The following is a 21,506-nucleotide window of genomic DNA, read 5'->3' as shown; positions in this document are numbered from 1 at the left end:
TGATTTGGCTAAGATACGTAATTACTTTTTAAGTTACGAAAAAAAATTAAAACTGAATCGAATTTAAACTTTCTATCGAGATAATCGAGATAACTTTCAAAAATCGCTATTTCAGAAACTACTTGAAAATGGGCAGCAATAACTACCGAAAAGTCATTGGAATCGGCACATACGAAAGGCGTCAAAAGTGGTAATTAAAATTCGTAAATCGTAATAATGATGTATTAAAAATATTGGGATTTTTAAAACTATGCTGAAATCCGTAGCGTTAACCATCGAAAAACTACATTGATTGAGATTGGGTGCGTCAAAAACTTAAAAGTGTAAATTTAAATTACCGAATTTTTTTTATTATTTTTCAAAAACAAATATTTAATTTTTTTTTCATTCTGTTCAGATTGCGGCCGCGGGCCGCACATGGAGGGTTGGCGGGCCGCAGGTTGAGCACCCCTAATTTAATATATACCTTTGTTTTATATTTATCTAATTGAAAATAAAGATGTGAAGTTTTTTTAAGCTGCTGCATATCACTATTTCTTCGTGATACAGTTTTAAATCATTTAGCATTTTTGTATCGATTTCATCAGTTTTGGATAGATAAAAATAGATATATACCCTCTAACATCTCTCCACCACTTGATAGAAAGCATTGCAATACCTCTTTAAAGGTAAACCATTCTATATCTCTTTGAAGATAAAACGTTCTATAGAATACTTGTACATGCCAGAGAATGCCTGAATATTATGTAAAACAATGTTTAATCATTTCATTCTTTGTGGGGCAATTCTAGGTATTATGTAAAATACCGAATTTCATACATTGCTAGTAGCGTGTACAGTAGAACCTCGATTGCTCGTTTCCCGTAGAACAATTCATTACAATGTATAGATACGGGAAAGTGGCGAATGCAGGCCAACAAAAATATTAAATAATGACCTGAAAACACATAAAAAGTTGTAAAGAAATAATAGACTGGAAAATCAATAAATTTAAAATAAGTATTAAAATTTTAATTGAAATTTACTTGCTGCAAAAATATTTAAGATGCAAAGGAAAGAAGAATAACTGATTTATATATTTATTTAAAATATTTGGAACTATTTCATTGAAAACAACACTCCTCTAACAACAACTAACTTTTGACATTTTCGACAGATTGTTCTTCATCTTCTGTATTTCCGTGTGGCTATGGAAAATCTCTCATTATTTTGAAAGCGTTTCGCAAATGTTGGCAGTGGTTGTGGTTCCATTTCATTCTCATCAGTATCACTTTGCACTTTTTCAGCTTCTGCAATCATTTTTCAAGCTGACAACTCCACAGATGTCACCATTTTTATGAAATGAATTCATAAACATCAAGCGTGATTATTGAGGCGTTTTTCCCAAACTGTAACAAATCCTTATCTTCTTCTCCATCGGTATCATCAGAAATTACTTCCTTTTTTTTCTTATTGATATTTTTTTTAGTGTAAAATTTCTGAAAAACAGATGTGGGAATCTGCCTGTTTCATAACAAAAACTGATATTATTAACATTATAAGAATAGCATTTGGGATAAAACTGTTCAAACAAGACAATACATGGGGGAACATTGGATTGAGGTTCTACTGTGTCATATTTTATTTTTAAGAGTTTTCAATGTGATTGACAAAGCTCTTAGACAGGAAATTATAATATTACAAAATTATTATAAAAATGATTAATTTTTGAAATCAAAAACATCAATGTCATGTTTATTATTTCTTAAAATAATATGCTAAATATATTAAAATTCCAAACATCATTAAAGCTTGCGCTATACTTTTTTTAACTTTGTACGTAACTATTGAGTTTGTAGCAATTAGTCTAAAGTACTGCAATGGTGTATTTTGCTCATCATCCGAATTATTAAATTACTGCAAAAAAATCTGAAAATAAACACCTGTTTTAATGAATTCCATACAATTTGATGTATTTAGTCATCTAGGCTCTTTGTTTATAATGTCTTTTTTTTACATTCTGAGTTTTTTTCTTAATTTTAATTCTCATTTTGTAGAATGCATAGCCTTGGATAGAATGTAGTATAAGAAAGCGAAAGTAGATAACATCAAACTAAAACAAATGAAAAAAGAATCTTTTGTTTAACATGCCATGCATATCACAGCATGAATTTTTGTTAATAATCAGCTGCTTTAATAAGGATTTTATTTTATTATTATTGCATTATCTAAGTCTTTTATTGTATTTATTTATTTTTGCATACCATGAATCTTCCACGAAATTTGATTCTTTTTTTCCTGCAACAAATTTCAAACCCTAGCCTGCACATAGCATTTTAATACATTTTATTTAGAAAATAAAATTAGTTAATTATTATTTAGAGCATCTAAAGACAAGAATGCAAAAAGACAAGTGGTTCAATGAATGTTTGCTTTAACAACGTTTTGGTGTTAATAATTGTTGGTTTTTTTGCAAAAATCTTTATTTAACAAATCGAAAAGTAGTGCCATTAATCTCTGTAATAAAAAAGCTAGGTTATTTTTATGTAAATAAGTTTATAATTCTAATAAAGTGTTGCTCTTTTCAGCCTCTTCAATTAATGACTACAGTTGCCACTCCAGTATTTGATAAACGAAATGTAAGTATACTGGCCTAACGTTGCAAACTGTGAAACTTGCAGCAAATTTCCCTTCTTTATTCTTGTAAGAGTTTTTTTTATTATTTATTTATTTTTCTGTGAGTTGAAATAAACTTTCTCTTAGATCAAGTCTGCTAGTTTATTGGGAGTGGCTGGTACTGATGTTCCTATCAGGGAAATTACTAAATTAACAAGAGCTTATAAGGTATCTTTCATATTCTCTCTATATACATTAGTATAATTATTTGTGTCAAAAAAATCAAATCAGCTTTAAACTTGATTTTCTTTTTACAGTATAGTAAATTAAATATAAATAATTTTTTAACATTGTTTAAATCAGTATGTTTTTAAAGTATGTACTGATTTTTAATAATTCATTTTTTCCTAATTTTTTTTTTACCAAAAGTTTTCAAGTTTAGCTATTGAACCTGAAAAACACTATTGCTTTGAATTGTTGCCCTTATATAGTTTCATTTATTGCGTTTTTATTTTATTTATGCTTTTTTTTTTTTAATTCAACATTTTTCAGCCAAGAAGCTATTTTTTCACATAGAAACAGTTTTTCGTATAAAAATTACAATGAATTACTAAGAATCAAAATTTATTAAAAGTGTATAGGGTTCTCATTTTCTGATAAAACTTGATTCAAGTTTTAAAGGCTAGCATTAGTTTTGCATGAAAAAAAAATTTTGAAGGAAAAAAAAGGTCAATATCACCATGATACTAATTGCAACTGATTCTGAACTCTGCATTTTTTTTCATTCAGAATGTCTTTTATATCGATCACTCAGTGCGATAATATTTAATGCGCTGAAGCAAATTTTGACCAATCGCAGAATTGGTTCTGTTCATATAACTTTTTTCTATTTATTTTTTAATTTTGATAATCATGGCAGTAAGATTGCATTTTTCTTCTTATGTGGAATTTTTAGTACTTGATATTAAGTGAGGGTTTTTTTTTCTTAGAAGATTAAGGAAAATATTAGCGTATGGAAAACGGCTGTTATTAATAATTGCTGTTTATTATTTTTGACAATCAAATCTTCTTAATTATATTTTTTTAAGAGAATTTATTTTAGAGCATTAAAATATTCACTATGTGTTTAAGAAATTTTTATGCATTAATGGAAGAATATACTTAATCAAGTTATTCACTTCTGCAATATTTACTATTTGCTTTGCAAGTTCTGTCCTGTACACCACTTCACTGTTTATTTTCTGATTTCACAATGCAGAACAAACTACAAGTCATTATGTGACTTTCTTTTTCTATTTCTAACTGTCATAGGGTCAATAAAGTCACCTTACAGTTTTTACAATGTATACTATTCAAAACTGTACATTTGAAAAGAAGTTGAAACTATCTTAGAAATCCAATTATCAGCAAAATTAAATTTTTTGAATGAATCTTCTACAAAAAAAAATTTTAATCTACTTTGTATGCTTGAAATTATTTTTGTGGTAGATAATGTTGAGTGTGTGACTCATTCTACTTCTACTACATGTTTGAAATTTGATGTCTTTAACTATTCTGTAAATTTAAGGAAAAAAAATATCTGTATTTTCCTGTTTGACTTTAAATAAAGTTTCAAATTTTAAAAACATAATAATTTGCTTGCCATAAAAACACACACACATCCCCTTATTAACTAAAACAGTTTTACTAATATCTTAAGATTTATATTTAAATTTATCTTAATTTTACTTTTGCAAAGTAACATATGAAATTATTTTTATTACATTTATTTAAGAAATTGTAGGGGCAAGAACTAAGTTTCAAACCTATGTTGAACATTTTTACGTTGCTTTTTTTAGACACTTGTTATTTATAATTTCATATGGCGGTTGCAGTGTGTGTTGTATTTCATGTATTGTTAAAAGTTTGTATTATGTGCATAAAAATATTTTTTCTTTTTTTTTAGATTGGAGTCAATGCTTATTCATTTGCAATTACAAATAATGAGCATGTACTTTTTCATCCAGAGCTTAGACCATTGGTAACTTTTTTTCAATGCTACTTAATATCACTTGTTTATTAAAATGTTTTGAACTAATATCAGCACTTATTTCTTAAATTAAATTCATTTCCTATAACTTTTCCCAAATTTTAATGTAATTTCTTTTGTCTCATTGAATAATTTCTTCTATTACTTTAAAAGAAAATGTTGCACAGAATTTTTCATTCATATCATAAACAACTCGAATCATTTCTCAATCATAAATTTATTGATTTCAAATTTTGTAAATATAGCACTTTTCAACATCCTTCAAATTACTATTCTCTCCTTTCTTTGTTCTTTATTATTTTACGCATTAAGCAAACTGTGTATTTCCTCCTCATATTAGGCACTGTAATAATTATTATATTATAGGCACTAATCTAAATAGGAATGAGAGTTAAAATTTTTGAAGGAGAAAAAAACTTTTGTCTCTTATAGATTAGCTTTATATTTCCTATTTATTGTTTTTATGATTTATTTTCCGACCAATTTTTACTTTTTTTGAGATTTGACGATATAGATTTGAACTTGCATATATGTTATCTATATTAATTCCTTTAGTAGTCTTTTTTTTTTTTAAATTCTGGAATTAGATATGCTCATAATAAAACATATGATATACGGTAGCAAAATAAGAAAATGGAACGCTTTAATAACTTTTGATCTGAGTTTCGTGTACTACAACATGCCTGCCAAGTCTCCTGTTTTTTTAAAGAAGGCTCCTGTATTTTATGACTATCTCCTTTTTACCCGTATAGTTTTCCATATCCAAGTTTCTTCATATATGTTGAAGAAATTTTTTTTTGTTGAAAAAATGGCGATAAAATATCCGCTGATGTCAAAAATACTTCTTAGTCCTCAACAGATGGTGCTATTGCCAGTAATGCAGTATGTTGAGTGTTAATAGTTTAAGTAATTATAAATCATGATTTAAAAAGATCTTCTTTAGATTAAGATTTATTTACTTATTTTTTACTTCGTTAAATGTAAGTGCTTATATTATTTCCAATTTTGACTTACATGATTATGCTTGATGTATCAAAACTTTACTTGTAGCCTAAAAAAATGTCACTAGTAAAATCTCCGTTATTTTATTTCTCCAATGTTGGCAGGTATGCTACAATGCAATCTTAATGATTTGAGGAACTAACTTTAAATACGCTGAAATGCTTGTCAATTTCCTTAAAATTTAAATCAAACACACAAAAATATACTTTCTTTGATTAAACCATAACTTTTTACAGCTCATTAGAACTCTTAGCACTCAAAATATGGGGAAAGCTGAAATCTTGAAAAATGGTTTCAATGATTAAGAAAGAAGTGTGGTTTAGAATTTGGTCCCTTAATATTAATTTGACGTTTTGAATATTTCACTATATCTCTGGAACTAATTAAGAAGTCGAAAACATTTTACACACATACACGTCGAGCTCTCGTTTATCCAAAGTAAAATCTACGTAAAACAAAATAATTAAGCGTCCATTGTACGAGAAGCATCTTAATAACCATTATTTTAGCAGTTTTGAAGAAAAAAAATAAAGTAAAATACATTGCAATGCAATATGTAGATTTTATTGCAGTGCATTATGTTTACTGTATTTCAGATAGTACTTTGTATAAAAATAATTTTACTAAAGAAAGTAATATAAACAATTTTTTTCTAATGAAGTAATTGAGAAATTAATTGCCTTAAAAATGTAATTGGTTCATTAGTACAGTTTTAGTATGCCAAGACCTTAATAATTTTTTTTAATTGAAGCATTGGATTGAAATGCAATCTTTTGTACTATTCTGGGATGATATGAAATATTTTCTTATAGTTTCAAGAGTTACTTAAGCCAGGATACAGAAATGTCGACCTAACAGAAGTTGAATTAGTTGACACAAATTCGGGTTTGTATGTAAGTTATTCTTTCCTATTTTTTGTTCTCTGTGTTAATATCCTTGAAAATTTCAATCTTATTAACATAGCCAACTCATATGATTATTTTTTGTCAAAACAAAGTTATAGTTTTAAGTAGCTTTATATAAATTACTCCCTCTGTTTTGAAATACATCAGTAGTCTTTCTCTTTTTTTTTTTTCTTTTTTTTTGACAGTCTTAGTTTAATTGCTTAAATTTGCCGCAGTGTTTTGTCTTGTATTATTAAACTCCATATTCAGTCTGATCTTCTTTGTTAAAATTATTTTCTGGTTTGCAACTTTAATTTGACTTGTATTTAGGAATTTGTAAAAACTCATAAAAATTTCAGAGTGAAGACGCAATAATGCTGTGAGTTATTGGAAAAATTTAAGAAAATTTGATACTAGCCAATGTATTTTCAACCATAGCCATTTTTTTAAACCCGTTTATGTTTTTTCAAAAAATGAAAATTTTAAGCAATTTAAAAAAGGTGACATTGTTATTAATAATTTAAGTCATTTCCCAAAATATGGGAAACGCTGCAGTGTTCATATCTAAAATGAAGAAAAAATTTAAAAAATAAGGCTGCAATAAAGTAATTTTTAGAATATAAAAAATATTCAGAATAATTCTATGTTTGTTAAAAAGAAATAATAACCTGCTTGCTAATGCACGCGGGTGCATTTTGGACGAAAAAGTGCCGATTCGGTTGCAGCTGATAGGCAACTTTTTATTCACCATTTGTTGTATTTAGTCGCCTTGTATCCAGTGCTGGCCCTTAATTGTGACTTATATTTCTGTACATTTTTAACTTGTGTAATTCTGTAAAAATTAATGAAAAAGGACAAAACTTTTTATTTTCATGTTACATCTAAAGTTATTCTTCACTATCAAACTTGCTATTTTGAAATATTGACTTGAAACTCACCACTACTCCTTCATTAAAGACTTTTTGTTTGAAAATCTTGTTTTGCATTGCTTGTAGAAGAAATGGGAGACTTTAATCCATTATTCAACTAATACTGGTAGTATTTTTCCTCAATAATCTAGCTGCTGAGAGTTAGGTGCTGTATACACATCGATTCTCTTTATTAGATGGTGTGTGTATATTTAATAATATGTAGTTTAATATATAATTTAATAAATGGTATATTTATCTCTGGAAACAGTTTCCGTTTACTATAAATTGTGTCAGAAAACTGTGTGCTCAAACTGCTATAACTTTAAAAAAAACTCATTATCGAATATTTTAGTAATGGCATTATTTTTACCAAGGGTGTACAACAGTGCATACATGTTCTGGAAAATTCCCTGACTGATCTGGTAATTTAAACTTATAAAATTTAGCAGAGGTTGGAAATTCTATTTCCATGAACATAATAAAACACTTTTATATGAGAATGTGTGTAATTATGGACATAGCATCAAAATTATTACATTTCCTATAAACCCTGAATATTTTAATTTACTACATTTTGTTTACATGGAATTTTCATTGAAGTAATCTAATCCTTATGATAGATTTGACAGTTATTAATTTGTAATGCTTGCAAATGTATTGCTTTTTGTATGTGTTCATAATCAATTGTTTATTTTTCTTTTTAACTGCAACTTGTATTTTTTATGTCTGTTCCAAGGAATTTGAAGATCAGTTGCTAATAGTAAGTATGAAATTTTATTTTATTTTAAAATTACTTTTAAAACTGGTTTCCGTTACTAATGAACTTTTTATGTTGTTGAAGATAAGAAAAAACATGGTAGACAGAAGAATAGGTTGGGGGGAAATGTCTGTAAAAATTCCAATTGAAGGCTTTGTAAGTAGTTCTCCTTAATTAATTGTCAATAAAATTTGAAATTTTTTATGACATCAAGTAACCAGAGAAGTTTTGCAACTTTTTTTTTATGTCACTCAATTTTTTTTAGTGTTGTATTCACTTAGTTTCGACATTTTCCCCAGTTTTTGTTGGTGTGCTCAAATTGTTTCCTCAGAAAAATGGAACTTATTTAATTTCAGAGAATCCCTTTTTGTTAGTTACCCTTTTCCTTTTAACAATGACTTAAGACTGGAAGGAATTTGAGATACCCTTGTGTAGTATTTCACCTTGATGTTTTATGCAGCAATGTTATGTTTTATAAAGCAATAGAAATTAAAATAATACTTTTAAAATGTTTAAATGGCCTTAGATCAGTATGCGTAAAGAGACATACAAAACTACTCCTGTGCAAAACTATTAGATGCCCAATCCTTATCTATACATCTGAAACTTAGACTCTCCCGAAGAAAGAAGCTTATGTTAACCATCTGTGGAAAAAAAAACATCTTGCAAACCATTTTTGGCAAAGTCAAAGAGGGCACTTTCTACAGAAATTTTCATAATTTATGAGGACATAGATATAATAAAATTTGAACAATGAGATTTGTTGGGCACATTTGTTAAGATGCAACTAGTCCAACTCCTAAGATATTCTTACACAAACCAGTTGTTAGTAAAGCTAGAGGACATCCAAAACTTGAATGACTCAATCATTGGGATTTTAAAATAATCAGCATTTTGAACTAGTAAGATCTGGTGACAAGAAAAATGACACGGAGAAATCTTCTAGAGAAGACTATGTCCCACCCTGGGCTGTCGTGCCAATGATGATGATGTCAATAACTAAAACTTCTTATGGGGAAAATGTAGCCAGTCCAAGTGTATTGAAATTAGCTCAACTCAAACTAGTGAGCTCAAACTCACTTTTTGAGAGTAATCCCAAAATCTTTTGATTTGAGCAAAAGATTTGATAAGTAAAAACGCTGAGAATTTCTTAAAACCTATTTATAAGGCCAATATTTACTGACATATAGAATACATTATTTAAAATTAAATATTTTCAGGCCATGATATTAAACATTTCTAAATTCTTAATGCTCTTTGCATATATTTTATACCAAATAACTTAACTAAACAGATTCTTGTATGTTTTTTTTTTTTTTTGAGGGTAGAAAAAAAATATATTTAAATTTTATAGGAAGTTCTCCATTAGTTTCTGAAAACTTTTTTGTTTTGTTATAATGCTGGTATCAGGGTTTGGTTGAGCCCGTCTCGTCTGTAATGCATGCAAGTAATGTTATTTACAATTCGCCTCATCTAAACGAAACTAAAGTTTTCTAGTTGCTTAGCAATTTCTAAGAAACTGTTTACATTTTATTCTGTTACAGATTTACTTGCTGGAGAAAAAAAATTAAAGTAAATTACAATTTTTTGTGAACATGAATTTTTTTATTAAAATATTATTCATAACCATATTTAATTATTAAAAAAAATTTATAAAGATAATAATGATAACAAATAATGTATTATTTTTCCCAATTGATTTCAAAAATTAAATTTTTGCATTCTTTTAATTTGTGATAATGAAGTGATCTAATATGATCTTAGAATTATCTTGCTATTTAGCAATCGATTAAGATTTTAATATAATTCATTTTTATGAATTTTTCTTACCTTTATTACTACTTTTATTTATTATACAAATAATTTTGCTGTTTCCTTGGGTTTTTTACTTTGTTACTTATTTTAATGTTCTTTTTTTTTTATCTGGAGCAGAAAAGAATTGTTACTCGGAATAATTCTTACTACTGTGGACCTATTGATGACACTCCTTTTTCGTAAGTGTTTGAGTCTTCCTTCATATTGTCTCCAGAAATAGTTATTGTCTAGTTTCTATGTTGTTATGTTTCTCATATTTTATTAATATTGTTTATTTTCCTTTAAACTGTTCTATAGTAAAGTTAGCATGCTTCCCTTTATGATATTTTCTTCAAAAAGTATTTTATTGTAATTATGATTATAGTATAAGAAATAGTGTAGAATGGCGAAGCGATTCTCCTGGGTAGAGAGCTGGAGCCAGATCACTCCTAAGCTTTATTTTCCTTGGAGCTGTAGCCCTAAATTTCCCCCATTGTGCTAATGCTATCACAGCACCCCCACCCACCCCGTTTCAACCTTCTGGCCACTGCCTAATTTTCTTAAATTACTTTTCCCATTGTGCCTAGTACCTACCATTTAACTGTAAAGGTAAACCTTAACAAGCTCAAATACCTGGATCGACGCATATTCCATTGTCGATCGTGCTCGAAGTAAGATTTAGCTTAGACTTAAATTTATGCAGCCTAATTCATTTAGATAAGTTAATCACTTTTACATATAATAAGAAATAGATTTATTATAGAGCGTGCGTAGAGGGGAGCAGATGCTTCATCTGAGGTTCCCTCTGTCACGATGGAATTTGTGAACATTCCAGTGTCTCTTCCAAAATAATGATAAAAATTGAGAGAATTGTTTTTAAATAAAGTATTGAACGAATCTATTCTCCTTCATCTCCACACATGCAGGGATCTCAACATGGAAGTGGGAATTGACCACTGGTCGATCCTAGTGTGATGTTTTTTATGATGCGGCCCCCTGTCTTGGGATTTTATAGCCAACAGTGGCTTCCTTGCTACTGCTCCTTTTTGTTAGAATCAAAGCCGTGACAGCTCTATCATACTCATGCATCAATGTTTCAGAAATTTCATCGTGTCCTACAAACATTCAAGAGGCCTGCTGCATTGTAACTACATTGTCTGTTACCCAAGTTGTGGTAGAAAAGTTATTCTTGTAATTTAATGATTTAAGATCAGTTCTAAATGAAAGTTTATTAGATTCAATTTTTTTCTTAAGAATAAACAACTATCTGAACTGGGAAATATATTAAATTTATATTTTAAGTGTGAGCTGATGATTACGTTATTTTTTATTTATTTGCTTATTTTGTTTCTCTTTGTAATAAAAGTTTCAAATCTGAAATTAAAAATCACATATAAATATATATTAAAATTGTTGGAGCCTTAGCGAAGCCAAAGCATTAAAAACTTTTCTCTTATGAGTCCCTTTCCTAGCGATTGATGAGTGTTAGAAAACAGGAGGCAGAGTCTTTTACTATATCTGATGCCCCTATATCTATACTAAGAGTTCCATTCAATGATCACTTCACAATTTTTTTACTCATTTACTGTAATGAAAAGTTTTATTACATTCAATTTCAGAATATCTCTAGACTTTGTAAGGTCTTAGGCACAACATTTAGCAAGTCCTGAAGTGTTCTCTTTCTCTTCTGTCCCTAAGAAAATAAATCATTTAGGACCCAAGATTTTTGCCAATATTATCAAAATAAATATGGATATTTTTCTTTTTCAAATTCCAGTCCTTAAAACTAACAGCATTTTATTGTAACATTTATCATACATTTTATCGTAGCATAACATTTTATCAACTTTTATTCTTCAAATTTCATCATTCTCTCTCATAGAAGTATGAAATTTTGTCTACAAGGGTTTGTTCAAATAATTATGTAAAGATATAGAAATAAAAATTTTCTAATTCTATAATTTTAACTGAGAGTTAAAGCTTAACTTCCTGGAATATGCAGGATAGATGTTTATTCCTGATATTTGAGCACCCAAAAATTTTGATTTTCTACATTACTTTATTTCTGGAAAAAAAGAAAAAAAAACATTATTGGTATTAGCAATTGTGAAAGTTAATAACAAAATGCTAGTTGTCCATGAAAGTTATTTAAAATAAATATGAAAAATTCTATTGCCGAATGGAAAAAACAAAGTAGAAAAATTTGTTTTGAATTCTTAACTTCTATTTTGTTACCATCTGTTTCTTTCATGCTGAAGTTTTCTATATTACTGTTATTACTTATCAAAGTGTTATTTTATTGTATCTTATAGATTCTTTGCCTGAACCTTATGGCCATTATAGAGTAATCGGAAAAGTTGAAGTGAAAAGATTGTAAGTGTTACTTTTTGTCACCAAAATTATATTTTATTATGTAATTTTTCAATTTTTGAAAGCATTTAGATTTTAGGGATAAAAACATTTTGATTATAAAATATTTAGATATTAATTCAATTTTAGAATGTGTTTTAGGATTCTATTTAAACATAAACCCATATGCATATAAGAAGCAAAAATCGAGACATAGTTTATAAGCATTTAGGTAATTTGCTGCTGTTAATAAATTTCATGTTTGCTGTGATGAATGTGATTTTCTGTCCATGCACTAAGAGCAGTATTTATGGTATTGATAGAAACAGCTTTATACTTTAACCTTTTTATTATTTTTGTGCTACTTTTAGTTATGGAAAAACATATGTATATTTATAATGACCAATGCATCAGCAATTTTTACATACAGGATATTACTTCAAATTTATGTATCTATCTCTGTTGAATTAGGATCAAAATTATAAAATATTAGCATAATTGAAAAAATTTAAAACTCGCGCAACATGAGCTTCCTTGGATAAAAAGTATGATTAACATAAATAATTCATTTTTTGATTAGTTGTTCTCTCTCAAAAGCTAAAACTTAATATTTAATATTCTATTATACTTAGCATGACCTAATAAGATTTCATTTGTTATTTGCTGAATACCTATTAGATTGTCACAATAATTTCCTTTTTTAATAGTTCACTATCTGTTATTTTCTACTTTTGACATTTGTTTTCTATTTAAACTCTTCCTCGTATTATCAACAAACAATGTATTTTCATTAATTTGTTATTTTTTAACTATTTTATGAGGATTATGAGTTCAAATTTCTTTAATGTGCACAATCTTGCTGATAGAAAACCTTTTTCGACTTGCATGCAGAAGAAAGAAAGTTATAATTGATCATAGAGATTAATCATTTGTCTAAATAATGTTTGGAGAGTTACTATTATTTTAACACATTGACTAGTTTAAACTAGCTTTCCATAAGTAAAGAAAAGGTGCTAAATTTTTTATACCCCTTTTCTTCATGTTTTATATTTATTTATGTTTAGAAAATCAAAACTAATGTAAAATTCTTCTACTTTTTTATGTCTTCATAATTTAACTTTTTTTAACTAAAATTTTCATTTCAAATCATTTTCGTATTTTTATTTTTAATTTGTTTGACCGTTCGCATAAATTATTTTCTTTGTTTTAGGGAGGGACTATTTTCGTAAAGATAACTGGCGAGTCCTTCCTGATTGGTAAATATCGAGATTCAAACTAAAATTAGCATGCTAATACTATTTATTCATTTATTTTTATTTTTAATACTTTCTCTCTGTTTATTAAGTCATTGTGAATAAACTTACCAAAGGCATGAATCCCTTAAAATTTTTAGAAATATTTTTTGAAATTCTTCATGCATTGATAATGAATGCATTATCTCTGCCCATGAATCTTTTTTAAGGATACAAAAATATTTTTAATTTTAGTCATATACTATATCTTTGTTTATAAATTTGTGCATTTTGAAGAAAAATTCAATTGATAATTAGATGTTCTTAATTTCTTTGAAAATTACAATAGACTGAGCTCTAACTATTCCATTTTTATTCGTGTTTTATTGAACAATTTTCATTTTTAATAATGTTTTAATTCAATAGTTTTAACCAATCAACTTTTAGGCTAAAGTGTTTTAGTTAAATTTAAAAAACTAAAAGGGTGATAGGTAGCTAATGCACAGCTCTATACTTTGCAAAAGTTTTTATTAATTAACAAGGGGTTTGCATACCCTGCTCACCATTGCTCTTCAACCCATGCAGGGCCTGTGCTAAGGATTTGCCACCTCGCCAAATGCGATAAAATCGTGAATTTGATGAATTAAATTGTGTTTTGCCAAATTATTTTTCCACTGGAAAGAAAAATTTATATTTAACTCGATCCTCAAAATGAATTTTTCTAAGCAAATCAATATTTTTATTCAATTGCGGTAATTTTTGGGAATGCGCAACATAACCAATTAGAATTGGGTCCAAATAATATAAGCTTATAACAAATTATCGTAAAATAATTTTCTGTGAGGAAAAAAAAATGAATCATGAAAATTTAAGATTTGCATTTGGCAAAGACTTTGAAAAATTGGCTATTTACTGTTATTTACTGTTCTTTTGATGCAATCTAAAATATTAAATATATAACCCATTCTTCCAAATTTGAGCAATTCTGTTACTTTGCATAAATTGATACTGCAACATTAAATCTATATAATTTAGAATTCATAAGTGCACTACATTTTAGAGGATAACATGAACTAAGGAAAAATCCCAAGCAAATGATTATATCAATAATCATATTTTTACTATCAGCTATTTTTCCTTCTTGCCTAAAATTGGGAATATGAAAAAACAAAGTTTTAATTTAGTCTTTTATCTCAAAGTTGAAGACAAGCAAAAACATAAGTGATAGCTTTGCTGATATATCGAGTTTTTCTTTTATTTTGTATCAACTCTTAGTTACTGATGTGAATAATAATTATGTCCTATTAAAATAACTCTCCTTTTAGTTGTTACTTTTAATAATATGCATTTTAATGATTATTTTATCATTATATCATTTTTATTAATATTTGTATTCCTTGCTTTTAGAAGTTGAGATTTTTTAATTAATTATACTTATTATTATTCACATAATTATAGATGATAAATTATCTGAAATAGTTAGTATTTATCATCTTGTTTTGAAAATTACATTTTGGGTATCTAGGTCATTGGCACATATCAACTGTCTATTAATGTTCAGCAAGAGTGTAAAAAATTTCATTATCTTTTTTATTGGGAATTGTTAGGGTGCCACTAGTATTATTAAGAATTAATTACCTTCTTGCTTTTATAATTGTGAACATACATTGTTTATATGACAAACTTTATTATATTTTGATTAGCTTTAAATGTGATTGGAAAGAAGCAGCAAAATGCTCTGATATATTGAGATTAGAGTGGTCTCATGCGGTTTATACTTATGTTCATGCTTTAATTCTCTTTATGATGGTAGAAGAAGAAAATACAGAATTACAAGGTACTATTTCAGAAATGATGGAGTAAGATTTATTTTAGTAATGATTATAGAAATGCTTGTCTTTATCTGTAAATGTAATCTATTTAGAATTCTTGCATCTTACATAGTTTCTTAAATATCTTTATATAATAAATGAATAATATTTTTAAATTTCTTTGAAACTACTTAATCTTTGTTTTTTTAAGGAATTAAAAAATTACAAAAAATTTTCTAACTATACAAACGTAATTAAAAATGTTAAAATGATTAAAATGTTAAAATGATTAAAAATGTTTTCTGATTATAGAAACAGGTTCTTAGGACACTCTTAATGACATAAGTAATTTAGAGAAGCATGATTCTGATGATCTTTTTTTTATTTAAAAAAACAATTTTTGTTCTCAAATATTGCTTGTTAAAATTTCAAATAATGACTTAACGCATTTTAAAAATTTAAACTGAAAGAAACATTAAAATATTTTTAGAATTCAATTCTTTTCTGTTTGTTTTTTATGTTCATAAATTACCAGGGTGATATGCCTTCCAATTATACCTTTGTAGCTGTGTTATAAATAAAAGAAGTTTGAGGAAAAGTAAATTACAACTATTGTGTATATTTTATGTACTTGCAATGTTGTTTATTTCGTCACACCCTTACTAGTTCATCATTGATTATGTGGTCCTCAACAATTTATAATTGAGAGTAAAATTTAAAAACACTATTATTTAAGTTGGTTAGGGCTATTGTTTAACAACTGAAATATGTATTATGAAGCAATTATTTAGGCAGTTACAAAAATAATTGCTTTTGTTAATTGCCATTCTAAATTTCCATTAAAGGTCTAGCTTATAAAACAAGTCTGTATTTAAATATCATTGCGGAAAACTTTTTAATGATCATAAGTTTTTAAAGTAATATAATTTTATCTCATTTTGGAACTTTAGCTCTTTTTTTCTGCAACGTAGCATTTAAATTATTACTCTTGAATTTTAAAAATATTAAGCAGTTTATTTTATGTGCTGTTTTAGGAAAGTTCCAAGCTTAAAACAACGATTAGCTGGTAAATCTATACCTTTAGAAAAGTATGTAGTATGAAAATCTGTCAAGTTTGTGTTCCAGAACGGTCGTCTGATTGTTCCAGCATTGGTAAGTTTAATGACTTAAAACATTTTTTTAATTGGTAAATCCAAAACCAATGTCTGATACACATGATGATATTAATATCTGATACACCTGATATTTGTATTTATAATTTAATAATAAATCAAAATAATTAATAAAAAATAAATAATTGTAAGTAATTATTTGTATATACAAGAAGTAGTGTGAACTATTTCTCTTGTTATTTCTACTTCATTTTTTGAAAAAAGAAAACTATTGAAAGAAATTAAACTTTAGTTTTTATATTAAGTTTTTGAAAATAAACGAATATAATCTTTGACACAGTTTTTTTAATTATTTTTTCCAAATATCATTTAACCATATTCTTTTGTTATAAACTCTTTATTTCTTTATATTGGCTTTTAAATTACGAGTCAAAAATATTCAATGAGTCTGTTTGTATTCAGTTTCAGTATTTTTTAATATATATTCTTCATGTGATGTCAATTTATATAAAAAAGTAACAATTATCTTACGTTTATTTTTAGATTTTATTTTAATTATACCATATTTGATAAATTTAATGTTTTTGTTAAAATCAAATTGAAATATCAAAATTTAAATTTGTTAGTTATTAATTGTAACTGTAATTGTTAAGATTTCATTGAATTAGATTTAGATAAAGCTTTTTTTATTTAGTGAAAGCTTATTTATTATTACTTTAGTTATAATATAATTTTTTATTTTAATATTTGGTACCTTTCAAAAAATAGCAAATTATTTTCTTTTTAAAAAGGAAATTGATTGTTTAAGAAAAAAGTGAAAATTAAATATTTTAAAATTAAATGTAGTATAATGAATTTCTTTGAAAGTATATTTGCCTAAGTTAAAATAATTTTCTGTTTACAAACATTATTTTTAAACTTTTAAGTTTAGCCTAATTAAACTTTAATTATTTTTTGTTACATTCTTGAAATATCAAACAATTTTAAAAAGTTTACATTTTATAAGTTCTATAAGTTTTATAAGTTTATCTTTATTCTCTACTATCATTATTTAAATTAAGATTTTTGATATCAATTTTTTTAAATAAATTGATTATTTACTTATGAGCTCATTGTTGTTAAAAAATTTGTAAATTGAATATTTTACACACATTCTTTCTTTTAAACTAAGTTCTTTATCTAAATGCTGTAAATATTTTCAAATTTCGTTTAATAGCAAGTTTTTATTTCTAAACATAAATAAATATTAAAAGTAATATTTATTGCATTTCTAAATTTTTAGTATATCATGAGTTTTGTTAGTATATCATAGGTATCACAAGTTTTTCATATCATCTTTGAATTATATCGCTTATTTTTTTTTTAAAGAAAAGAATCTGTGCTCTTAAGCTTTGTAACTAGTTTTTTCTTTTAAATTTTTATTACCTACTGCTTGTTAGTTTCTAAAATTGTTTTCATAATTTGTTTTTCAATGAGAAGTTTCATATTCTGTATTTTGTGAATTTGGTGCTTATTTATGCATGAAGAAGATGATGTTTTGGCTAAAGTTTTCAGTTTTTCACCTGCCTAATTTTATACCCAACTACAATTTTTGTGTTGATGACTTTTTTAACAAAATATAATTATAATTTAAATGTAAGAATAATTTTTAAAGATAAGTTTTAATTAAGGAAATATTTACTTCAAACTTCAGTGATTTTAAAACAATATTTAAATTGCAATTTTTATTCTAGTCATATGATTCATTTTTTATGATTGGCCATGAGAAACATAAAGAAAATATCGGATGTTGCAACTTTAAAAAATTGAAGGAGAAGAAATTTATGTTAGGAAATTTGTTAATAAAGACTTTTTAAACTATGATCTAAATTAGCTTTCAAATTTATTTTTGATGTATCTAGAGAAAAAATTCTATACTTTGAAGGGAAATTTATTTCAAAAAACAGTAATTATTTTGACACATCAGCTCACTGAGTTCACTTCATTGCTCACTGAGATCTGTATTATTTATTAGAATGAATTCATGAATTAAGTATAAATAATTACCCTATTTTTATTCAATATATGATTTAAAACTATCCATTTTTTTGTTGTAAATGTTTTACACAATGAATGTAAGTGTTTAGTATTATTTTAGTAATAAATGAGAAAACAAGATAACAAAGAGTATTATGAAAATATTTCTAAATTTAATATACTTCTATTTTTTTATGAGATAATGGCAAAGTTGTTATTTCCAAAAAAAATTTCATTTACGTAAAAAAAAACTTTTGGGGGGAATTTTTTCAGAAAAAAAAACATTATTTGACTAAATTTTTTAAATGCTTTATGTGTATTTTTAATAGGTTATTTGTCTTAATTAAGGACAATTGCTTCTTACCTAATCTTTCCCCCGGTGGATCAATATAATTTTTGAGCTATTTTTTGTTAAATTAAATTTGATTTTTTTTTGTGCAGAATTTGTTTTTAATATTGTAATTTTTTTTATTTAAAAATGTTTAACAAAAATCTGCATTACACACAAAAAGAAATCTTATGGGTAACTAATGTGTCTAGAGCTGCCATTTTTACTAAATATTCAAATTGCATTTTTAATTTCTAGAATGCAATTGTTATATATATATATATATATTGCTGATCAAATGTGTTAAACTGTTTTATTCAGTACACTATAAATTATTTTAACATTTATTCATAACATTATAATTTTTTAGCTTGTAATATCTCATTAAAGCTATATATTGTTTCTTTTAGGAATTGGTGTATAATTGGAATAGTTTTCCAATGATAGCAAAATCTCGCGAACTTACAGAAAATATTCTTTGTAAAATCAACTCTATATTTTCTAGTCTTGGAGATGCCAAAGGTATGTTTTTCTTAAAGATAAATTCATTGCAATTTTGAATGTAAACAGTAAGGGCTAATAATGTATGGGTAGAATCCTTTTTATTTATCTACTATTATTTTTTTAATATATTTGACTTATTTAATTAGATTTTTAAAATTCATTTTAAAGTTGATTATTGGGAATTTTTGTTCTTATCAGGCATGTGTTTCTTCTGTTAATTTGCAGAATTCCGCGAATCGCAAGATTATTGATTCACGGACTTTCGTAAATCAATAATTTATATTTCAACAAAATTTTCTCGGAATTTCTCCAATAAAAAATTTTAATTTCACCACTTACACAAAATCTCGTTAACATGAAATTTATACCTCATTTACAAGCACCCTCTTTTTTTCTTTTTGAGTACTTAATGAGATCCAAAAGAACTTTTTTTCAGCAGATTTGCTTGAATTTTTATGCTTTATATCTGTAATAACTAACTCTTATCTTGTATCTGTCATAACTTCGGAGGCGAATAGAAAACCATAGAATAGAAAAATAGAACCACGGAGGCGAATAGAAAAATATTTAAGTTAATGATCTTCAAAGTAATTTTGAAATAGTTAACATTTAAATTACTGTTCTCTAGAAAAAAAATTGTGTTTTTTTTCATTCCTTTTAAACTTTATTTTTGAATGAGTAATAAATTTCGATTTGTAATAAAGGAATTATTTAATCAATATTATATATTTGCTCTCGTTTTTTATTTAGCTACAATTAGATTGAATTTTTTGTATGATAACTGTAAATGGAGATTTCAACCCGCTGGATATCATTTTAATTCCTGATTTCGATGGGTTTTTTTTTCTTTCGCAGTTACTGCAACTGATTTTCTCATGGTTTTTAAAATATCCAATATTATTATGACCCTCAAAATTCAATTTATGTATTTATTATTATCGTTTGTTTTTCGAGGATACTACTGTTTTTTTCAATTGAGATTTTTACAGTTTTTGCTACTTGATATCGTCATGATTTTTTAAATCGTGATATTTTCATACAATATTATTAAGAAGCGAGAAATTCTAATCACATATTTATTTGTGTAATTGATTTTTCGCAGACTTGATTTACGTTTTTTTTTGCAGTCATTGCTGTTGATTTTCACATAATATCTTGAAATACAGATATTACTATGATACAGAAAATTCAAATTGCGCAACTGAATATTAATAATCTGATACGATAAATCTATTGTTTTTCTATGAATTTTTCAGCAGTTGCCAGTGCTAAATTTTGAATATTTTTAAAATCTCAATATTTTTAGTACAGTATTATTAATTATAATATGTGAATCTTGAAACATATATTTGATTAATTTCTTTTTGACCTGCTCGATTTGTGTGATTTTGTAGTAAATACTTGAGGTTTTTATCATTAATCTTTTTTCAGTTTTTGCTATAGATTTTACAAACTTTGATGTCTTTTTTTTCTTCTTTTTTTTAAAGCCACACTTAGTTAAGTAAAGGGGGAATCTGTTTGCTTTAATGTTTCTTTTGTCTGTAAGTCTTTTATTTATTGTTTATATACAAAAAGAAGAAAAAATTAAGCGCTAAAAAAAATGAAGAAAATTCAGATAATTTCTTCTTTTAGGAATCATTTGTCTATCTTATAAATAAATAAAGATACCATAACATTTATCATGTCTGAGTTTAATACTTTGGTTCCTCAGTGAAAAATACAGTATTATTATCAAGTACTAATTTCCATTCTTTGGAGTCTGGTGTGGGGCTCATTTTTTTTAAAGTTCTTATTTCTTAAAATCCTTCTTCATGCATTCTTTTTAATTTCTTAAAACATTTTTTCTCCTTGATTCTTATTTTTATTAATTTTTTAAGTACTGAAATTGTTTTATTCTTTTTAATTTTCAAAAATATTTATGTGTAGTCTATTGTACTGTCACTTAGTTTTTGTGCATCGATCATTTTGTCACACTAAGCATATATTTTGCATTCGCTCTCATAACTCAGCCTGATTGTGATAAAAAATAGTTTTTAAACTTAAATCAAAAAGGTTGAATTACAAAGTGAAATTTTCCCTAAGAAATAATATATATATATATATATATATATATATATATATATATATATATATATATATATATATATATATATATATATATATATATATATATATATGTATA

At 26.1% G+C, this 21,506-nt stretch overlaps 1 pseudogene across 1 annotated transcript in view; it reads left to right on the top strand.

Moving 5' to 3' along the window:
- Positions 1–15,376, top strand: part of LOC147803238 (voltage-dependent calcium channel subunit alpha-2/delta-3-like) — a 57,379-nt pseudogene extending 42,003 nt beyond the window's left edge. The window contains exons 14-23 of the transcript XR_015428864.1: positions 2,568–2,618; positions 2,743–2,823; positions 4,541–4,615; positions 6,439–6,519; positions 8,158–8,181; positions 8,263–8,334; positions 10,111–10,172; positions 12,285–12,345; positions 13,532–13,577; positions 15,257–15,376. The product of XR_015428864.1 is annotated as a voltage-dependent calcium channel subunit alpha-2/delta-3-like (transcript). The remainder of the gene's footprint in view (positions 1–2,567; positions 2,619–2,742; positions 2,824–4,540; positions 4,616–6,438; positions 6,520–8,157; positions 8,182–8,262; positions 8,335–10,110; positions 10,173–12,284; positions 12,346–13,531; positions 13,578–15,256) is intronic.
- The last annotated feature ends 6,130 nt before the right edge of the window (positions 15,377–21,506 follow it).

The sequence above is a fragment of the Parasteatoda tepidariorum genome, chromosome 9 (genome assembly GCF_982258835.1).
Source record: "Parasteatoda tepidariorum strain Cologne lab strain chromosome 9, Ptep-v5.0, whole genome shotgun sequence".
Classification (NCBI taxonomy): Eukaryota; Metazoa; Arthropoda; class Arachnida; order Araneae; family Theridiidae; genus Parasteatoda; species Parasteatoda tepidariorum.
Note: the sequence above shows the minus strand (reverse complement) of the source record. Positions and strands in the feature narration are given on the sequence as shown.